The sequence below is a fragment of the Amblyomma americanum genome, chromosome 8, assembly GCF_052857255.1.
Source record: "Amblyomma americanum isolate KBUSLIRL-KWMA chromosome 8, ASM5285725v1, whole genome shotgun sequence".
Lineage (NCBI taxonomy): Eukaryota > Metazoa > Arthropoda > Arachnida > Ixodida > Ixodidae > Amblyomma > Amblyomma americanum.
The window spans coordinates 14,663,312-14,672,901 of record NC_135504.1 but is presented as its reverse complement, the minus strand read 5'-3'; positions in this window follow the sequence as shown (position 1 = coordinate 14,672,901).

Genomic DNA, 9,590 nt, shown 5'->3' with positions numbered 1-9,590 from the left:
CGCTTGCCGTCGGCTTTACCAACCTTTCGAGAACCGCGACTGTGTGTTGGGTGTTCGCGTCTAGAGTGGTTATCAGAATAATATTCAAGGTGAAAACCGTTTTAGCGCTTAAGCACTCGCACGCTTATGAACACCAATCGAGGATCTCTAATAAACGTGCACCCCATTCCGCGGAATATGCATCCCGCATATAACACCGAGAGGAGGAAAGCAAGAGGTGAATCCCTGCAGAAGAAATGGGACAAGCAAATTAACACCCTTTACGTGGACGCAGCAGGACCAAATAATGGAGTCATGACTATTGTGGTCTCAACGCCTTCAGGGTCGATGGTGAACTGCGCCTCGGTGAAAACATCTAACCCCACTCACGCAGAGGAGGCAGCTATTGCATTAGCTGTAGCATCTAACCCCAACGCCGTTGTGCTCACTGATTCCCAGAACGCCTGTCGAAACTTCAATAACGGATTAATTCACAAGTCAGGGTTGTCATTGCTGACTAAGCATCCACCCAACCAGGTCTCAGTAATCTGGTTCCTCGGTCACCTGGAACTACCAGGAGGAAACGAAGCCGCCCACAGGCATGCCCGAGCTCTTCTATACTGGACGTCTCCCCCTGATGACCATGAAGGGTGCCGCGACCTAATAGGCTTAGCAGTGTATGCTGACAATCTTGCGCCATACAGAACAGCCAGAAAGGAGTACCCAACACCACACAAATCCCTCAACAAGTTAGAAGAGAACACCCTTAGGAGACTACAAACCAACACCTACCCAACACCAGCTAAATTACACCAGTGGTACCCTACACTATACTCTCCACAGTGTCCACATTGTGGAGCGGTAGCTAACCTCTACCATATGGTGTGGGCATGCCAATATAATCCCTTAGTTGACCCCATTCCCAACCCCTCGGAGGAGCAGTGGGAGGCTATTCTGCTCAGCGATGATCCTGACCGTCAGCACTGGCTGGTGGGGAGGGCCAGCGCAGCAGCAGCAGCCAGTGGACTACCGGACTAGGCGGTCCACCCACATGTTCGGAGAACATTGAAGAAATAAAGACGTTTGTAATCAATCAATCAATTGCGAAAGGAAATGGCGCAGTATCTGCCTCATATATCGTTGGATAGCTGAACCACGCCGTAAGCGACGGGATAATGGAGGGAGTGAAAGAAGAAATGAAAAAGAGGCGCCGTAGTGGAGGGCTCCGGAATAATTTCGACTACCTGGGGATCTTTAACGAGCACTGACATCTTACAGCACACGAGAGCCTTAGCGTTTTTCCTCCATAAAAATGCAACGCCGCGGTCGGGTTCGAACCCGGGAACTCCGGATCAGTATTCGAGCGCCTTAACCACTGAGCCACCGCGGCGGGTCACCGAGAATCTTTCTCATACTGAGATTTTTGCCGTTGCCCAGCAAAAGCAACACCGACGCCTGGTTAAGTTAAAAAAGAATTGAAATCAGCATCAGTGACTCGAAGTCGAACAACGGTAGCGTGAACACATAAGCTTCGCAGGAAGTACACCCACCCTGACAGGTTTAGGCCCGACTTAACCAGATCGGATCCCGCAACCCGTCATGCACAGTCACACCAGCATCCTGCTCTCAGTTTACCCGCACATGAAAGTTCGCGAAAACACACACATGCATCGAGTAAAGGCTGCCAGGCAGGAGGTCGATCTAGCGCAACATAATCCCCCCTGCGCCATAGCACACTGCTCTCTGCATAGAGACATCGATGAACGTGGCGGCCCTGCGTGGCGATCTGTCATCCGGCTCTTCTACAGGCTCAGCAGTCCTATGAGCACTAAAGATCGCATGGAACATTAGAACCTTTCGTTGTGAATAAAACCTTATGGTATAGAGCAAAATTTCAATGTCTTTTTTAAGTAACCGTTGAAAAATGTCAGAAAAATAAACACGGCATCACAACAAAGTATGAAGCAATCATCAATAGTTTCTGTAGCCTGACACAAACGACAGTTCATAGACTTTGACACAAAATTCTCTTTTTACAAGGCATTTATGAAATTATCTGCAAGGTTTGCGCGTCGTTTGGAACCGGATTTGGCTCCATATCTCCGCATACAACGACAAAATATAATACACTTGTGACTATCACCGAGCCAATATTAAATATATACTGTCTTGTGTGAGCGCCTTTAATGTCGTTTCGAAGAAAGCAAGGAGGAGGAGGAAAAACGTTTATCAAGAGCATAAATTCTGGGTGGTTCAGTAGGAGAACCGACTGGTCGCCTTCATAATCCGGTCCCTCCCAGCTAGCGATTTCAGGTCGAGGAGGCTGTGGCTATGAAGGGTTGCCCCCCTGTGCCCATATCTATGACTGTGTTTGATGTCAAAGTCTAGGTTTTCTTGACATTCCCAAACTGTGTGAAATGATGTGCCAACTGCTCCACAGAAGGGGCAGGACAAATCGTAGGTGTCTGGATACCATTTACACATCAAGTAGGGATTGGGCAAAGAATTAGTTTGTAGTCGCCTGATTATGTGCTCTTCAAATTGGGTAAGGGTTTTGTGAGGAAGAGGATATTTTCTTCTTATGATCTCATAGTACTCCGTAATTTCTTCGTAGCTTAGTGAGCGTGAGGGGTTGTTAACTGCGCTTGAGAGAGGCTGCGTGCCAGATGCTCGAAATTGGAGAGCTCAAGCAGCACTTTTGGCCGCCTCATTGCCCGTCGTTGAGAGTTGCCCTGGCGTCCAGAGGATCTGGATGTTGGAAGGATTAGACTTTTACAAAATTTCCCAACACTGTGTGCCAACGCGAACTTTGAGGTAATTGGGTACCGCTGCTTGTAAGTCGAACATAACCGTTGCCTCGCTGTTTTTTGATATCGCTAGTGCGATGGGTGCTTCTTCAGCCGATGAGGTATCCACCGCTTGGATAAGGCTGCTTGCAATTATGGCACTCCGGTGTGAAACTGCTGCAACTGTCGTGACCCCGTTAACGGATCCAGCCGCATCGACGTCGATCGGGTCCTTGCTTCCATCCCATCGCTTAGAGAGGTGTCTATCTCTGGCTAGTCTGCGACCTCTGCTGTCTTCCTCATACATTCGCTTCGGTACGGGTTGAGTCGTGATGTGCGATCTCATCTCCATGGGCATGTCGATCTTGTCGGCGACTTCCCGAGGTGGACGCAGTCTCAGCTTCCGTAATATTTTCCTGCCATGCATAGATGCGGAGTGCCGCACAGTTTGGTTGACACGGTGGGCCCATATTAGTTCCTCAAAATGTTATGGATCCGTAGCTGTACTGAGCGCTCAGTGGATGTGCATAAAGCGAGTCCAAGCGCCATCTTAACTGCCCTTCAGAAAATAACATCCGTTTGCTGTTTCTTCTTTTTGCTAAGCCGCAGGTACGGGGTGACGTATGTTATCTTAGAGAGAATGAAAGCCTGAACTGAAGATGTTTAGCAAATAAAAAAATTACTACTTCTGTGTTTGTGTCAGTATGGCTATTTATGGAAACCGCCAGACGCTCGGCCACAGACGCAGCCAGGGAGAAGCAGCTTTCTAATTTCGAGCAGGGTTACCCAGAGCTAAACCACCCGCAATTATTTTTCATTTTACATGAAAGTAGAGCCACCCTGACAGGCTTTAAGCCCGATTTAACCTGGCTGGATCCCGCAACTCGTCATGCACAGTCACACCAGCATCCTTGTCTCACTTTACCCGCACATAAAGGTTCTCGTAATCACACACATGCATCGAGTAAAGGCAGCCAGGTGGGAGGTGGATCAAGCGCAACGTAATCCCCCCTGCACCATAGCCCACTGCTCACTGCATAGAGATATCGATGAACATGGCGGCTCTGCGTGGGGATCTGTCATGCGGCTCTTGCAGATGCTAAACAGTCCCATGAGCACCAAAAGATCGCATGGAACCTTAGGACCTTTCATTGTGGATGAAAACCTTATGGTATAGCGCATAATCCCAATGTCATTTTTAAGTAAGGGTTCCAGAATGTATAAAAATATTAACACGACATCCCGAAAAAATATAAAGCAATCATCAAAAGTTCCTGTATGCTGACCCAACAGCGAGTTCAAATATCTGGGCACAAAATTTCCTTTTTTTCAAAGCCACGTTTTTACAGGTAAGGTTGACGTGTAACGTTTATACAAGAATGTCCTTGCGGCCGATTGAACGCACATTCGTTGAACCCACTTTAATATACTGTTGTCTAGATAAAAAGGTAAGGCTGCCAATGCTTGGTACAGGAAATAGTCTCAAAGAGAACTGTTGTGATTGGTCTTCTCGATAGACTGCTTAGTTATTCAGAGGAAAATCGTGCAGTGAGGAAATAGAATGTTTCGGCGACTCCTCAATCCTATGGTCAGTGGGTGCAAACACAACAGGCAAATCGGCACTTAATCGCCAGTTAAACACAGCTAGGATGAGGGGTTGGTTTGCTCTTTTAAAATCAGAAATACCTTTAAACAAGCTGATGAACCAACAAGTGCTGAAGACCATCTCCAGTGGCTTCCAGAGGGCGAAACAAGTTTTCTCAACGCAAAGGATTTTGAGAGGAGCAGACGCACATTAGTTGAAAACTGTTGAAGGGTATCGCTCGATATTCTTAAGCAACATGTATTATATTTTCAAGGATCTTCTCGTCTGCAGCACGTGACATTAGATTTATTAGGGCCATACAAAGTATGCGGGAACAAAGGCTGCATTATCCAAAACCGCGTCCATATAGCATGTTTCGTCTTAGAGACTTATAAAAGATGAATCAAGTGGCTCTCATTCACATTAATCTGACAAGAGCTTTTGATAAAGCATGCCATGATTTTGTGTTTTATGTATTGTAGAGAGCAAACATTGATGATATCCTGTTGAAGGCCTAGAACTACGTTGTAAAGTGGCCACTACAAGACTGATTCTTAGTCATAAGTTTACCAATTAAATTTCGCTTAAAACGCCTGTTCGACAGGGCTGCCCAATATCTCCTTTCTTATTCGCTTTAGAACTTGAGCCCATGTCACATAGTATCCTCAAGAACACAACAATTCGGGTCCTCGCAAGATCGTATTGTGAAATTAAGATTTTGCCTTATGGGAGCGACGTCGCCCTTTTCTCTTCTGATAAAGAGTGTGCTCGATTGTTTGCGTTTTACTGGGCAGATTTTTGATAGTCCGAGTGCGTCTCTTAACCTCAGTAAAACAAAGGCAAAAACCTGGCTCTGGCTAAGTCACTGGGGTACAAAACCAATCTTCTTTGGTGACATCAGGTGGGACTCCGAAGACTTGCCGTATTCAGAGGTTCCATTGCATCAGTATCGTAACAGTGAGCCTCACTGGGATTCTCACATCTCGTTAGTCAGGCGACAAACACAAGCTTTGGTGGGTGCGAAGCTGTCTCTGTTTGCACGAGCACAAGTTTGCAATCTCTTGATGGTTTCGATGCTTATCTATGTCATGCAGCTATTGCAATCTGCATGAAAAGAAGTGCACTCAATGCATGGAATTTATTTAGAATTTTGTGTAGGCTATCACCGCACGCGAACGCGCCTCGTGCTGCGACCCACTCTCCCGTTGTGCATTGCCCATCGTCTTCTTCGTCCACTATTGCTGGTTCGATGCTTCGGGTTTGTGCTGCCAGGTTAATATCTGGACAGTATTTTTTTTTACCTACAAAGATCATTTCGCATCGACTTGTTCTGCATGCACTTCATGGTCTTCACGGTCGCCAAGGCTGTAAATTTGGTCACATTCTTGCCACCAAATTCCTTCTGTTAAACCCGCGTACTCAAAGTAACCTCTGTGACCTCCATCTCAGTCATCATTAGCCGCGGGCGAAATGCAGGCATTTTTGTCGTTGGCATCGTTCTTTGATACATGCAATGAAACGCTGTGAATGTCTCTCTGTATTGAAAGTTGGGGCATCAAAAAATATTGTCTTTTGACCAGCAGGTACTTCACTGCAACGGAAAAATCAACACGTGCATCGGTTTTTCAGCATCTTTCGAAGGCCTACATTAAAGTATCAACATTTTTGTGACCCCCGCATTGCCTGGCGGGGCTGGGAATGAGCTGCAGAGAAAGCACACATTCTTTGAACAGTGCGAAAACCACATATTTGAACTTGAAGCGAAGGGAAAGTCGTTTTACAAGATGCATCATATTCACCGCATGCCATTCGTGTTTCTCTGGCTATTCTATTCCAAGGAAGAGCGACATAAGGGCGATGTATCGAAAGGAATGGCTCAATGCAGGGCATTCTTTATTGATTGCAAAAGCTGAAATTCCGCATTTAAAATTCTATGAGATGACAAGAACCTGGACAGCAAGAATATAGCTGTACTAAGGTCCGTGACTGTTTCTGCTGTTCTGTGTTGCATTCCGGGATCTTTTACCGCTGCTGCGTATTTGAACGGCATTCTCAAACGACATTTTGGTTGTGTGTAAATGATAATTTTTTGCTTGTCTTGTAACAGAGAACAAAAAACCACTTTTCTCACTTTATCTGGCTGCAACGCGAACGAGTGGCGGTTTAAAGTAAATACAAGAATAAAACGCATAATGGAAGCCGTGCTTGACACTCGCTGCTGCGATCATTGATTCTCAAATTTTCTGCAGTTGTAGAACGGACAGCGTATTGTCCTGATGTTTCCTCCGGTAGCAGATATACTCACCGAAAGAGCAAGTGTAGTTTAGTTTACCCATGCGCGAACCGTCCACATGAAAAATGGTTTACTTTCATTCTGGGTAATGAGACAATTTCAAGTCACGGAAATATATTTACTCCTCCTAGCTTCTAGATTAGCATTGAAAAACACTCAAAAAAAAGGTGGCTGTGTATCAACCCTCCTTTCTTTTACAGCGCTCTTCCTGTGTCACATTTAATGATGCTTCACAGCAAACTACTTTCGTGACCACCTTTCAAAAGACTCAAGCACGCGCCTGCGCCTGCTTGTGCCAAAGTGGAGACTGTTAGTGCATGCGTGAGAAGGATTCTTCAAAGTGGGAGTTTGCAGCGTCAGGTACTTGTCGCAGCTGCCCCAGAACAGAGTTCCATTCGAACGGTTACTCATTCAGCGAGCAACGCAATGCTCATGAGAATCTAGGAGTGCAATGGCAACACGCGCTCCGGCGTTTTCAAGATAGTGCCACTCTATAAACGAGTAATAGGAGCTGTAAAGAGTGATATTGATTGTTATCAGCTTTTCAAGAGAGAAAATTTTGCATAGTTCAGGTGCCTTTGTTATACTGTACAACATCTGTACAACAGCTGTATCTTGCCGGTACTCACCTACGGGGCAGTAACGTGCAGGCTAATAAAAAGGGTTCAGCTGAAGTTAAGGACAACGCAGCGAGACATGGAACGAAAAATGATAGACGGAACGTTCAGAGACCGGTAGCGGGCAGAGTGGGTGTGGGAACAAACACGGGTTAAGTACAGCCTAGTCGAAATCAAGAGGAAGAAATGCGCTTGGGCAGGGCATGTAATGCGATGGCAAAATAGTCGCTGGTCTTTAAGGGTAACGGAGTGGATTACAAAGAAGGCAACCACAGCCGGGGTCGGGAGAAGGGTAGGTGTACGGATGAGATTAAGAAGTTTGCAGGCATTGGGTGGGTGCAGGTGGCAAAGGACAGGATTAATTGTAGAGACATGGGAGAGGCATATGGAAGAGGCCTTTGCCCTGCAGTGCGTGGTTGTAGTCAGGCTGATGATGATGATTATGATGATGATGATGATGATGATGACTGCATCGCAGGCGCTCCATCGGATACGAGCGGTGTGTGTAGAAAAAGAATGTATTTGTGCTTCCAAACGGGAATCGCTTCAAACCCTATAGTAATAATATTCACAAAGACTTTCCACGCAGAAGTCTGCTCTTTTAACCTTAATATTATGAACCCTTATTATTTAATGTTACTATGTAGATCAGCTGTCAGTAACCTTTTTCTGTCGATTTTAAGCTTATTCGTGTTCTTGAGTATGCTGCGCGTTTTGCCTTACGTGTTCAATATCTAAGTTATGTCTTTTACTTTTATTGTTTGTTTGCACATTATCTTTAATTGTTTCTTAGATATGACGCCCACCTCTACTTAATGTGGGTTGCCAACGAATGAACGCCGTGACAATGCACACCCGACAATCCGGCGGTCGATCGTCACCTTCTGAAGTTGTGGCAGACCCGACGGACTCTGGTTCGCAGATGGAAACGCCAACGCCTCAATCGTCCCTTGCGACTCCGCATATCACAGATCACGGCAGAAGCACAAGAGTATGCCCAACACCTCTCTGAACAGAATTGGCAGGAATTTTGCGAGTCACTACGCGGCACGCTGGGGACCTCCTGCACCTGGGCGATCCTCCGCAGCCTCATCGATCCGCAAACATCGCGGTCTGCCACTAACTGTACACTCAAGAATATCGCCCATCTGTACCCCGGAGACGACGCGGCCCTCCTCACCGCCCTCAAAACCAAAAACATCGGCGCCCCCCATCCTCCCAGCACAATCTCGTACACGGGAGGCCCAAATGAGAGGCTGGACACCCCCATTCACCTCTGCCGAGGTTTACGCCGCGGCTCGATCTGCCACACGCAACACGGCAGCTGGCGCGGACAAGATCACAAATGTGATGATTCGAAACCTGGGCAAGTCGCAGATCGAGGTCCTCACTACCTACATAAATGACACCCTATGGGAGGCGGGAGAACTCCCTGCAGAGTGGAAACACTCCGAAATCGTGACTATCCCAAAACCAGGCAAACCCCTAAGCCTGGAAGCATTACGACCCATCTCCCTCACCTCTTGCCTGGGCAAACTATACGAGCGCGTTATCCAGACCCGCCTCCAAAACTACATAGAGGACAACAACCTCTTTCCACCCACTATGACCGGCTTCAGAAAAGGTCTTTCTACGCAAGACGCTTTCCTCCTTCTCAAGGAAGAAGTACTCAGTAACATCCCAAAAGGCGGAGAGCACCTAATTATGGCACTTGATCTGAAAGGCGCTTTTGACAACGTTTCTCACGGCGCCATCTTGAAAGAGCTCAACGCCCTCGATTGCGGACCCAAGACCTTTAACTACATCAAAAACTTTCTCAGCAACCGCACGGCCACGATTGGCATGGGAGATGTCCGCTCCGGCATAGAGCAGACACCCAATAAAGGCACTCCCCAAGGCTCTATCATCTCTCCTCTCCTCTTCAATATAGCTATGATCGGCATGGCAAAAGCACTCGAGGTTATTGAAGGCATCGGCTATACTATCTACGCTAATGATATTACCATCTGGTCCACCTGGGGTTCCCTTGCCGACAAAGAAAACACCCTACAAGAGGCAGTCAATTGCGTAGAAAGACAAACAGCAAATTGCGGCCTCCGGTACGCACCCGACAAATCCGAAATTATCCGCATTCAGGGCTATGCCTACAAATCTTCCGGCGACATCGAGGTTTACCTCGAAGGCACGAGAATAAAGGAAGTCCCTCTTATCCGCATCCTGGGCCTTTGGCTTCAGAGCGACAGGAAAGCCAACCACACGTTACAGCGTCTCCGGACAACTGCCCTCCAGATCTCCCGCATGATTCGGCGCATCACTCGCAACCGAAAAGG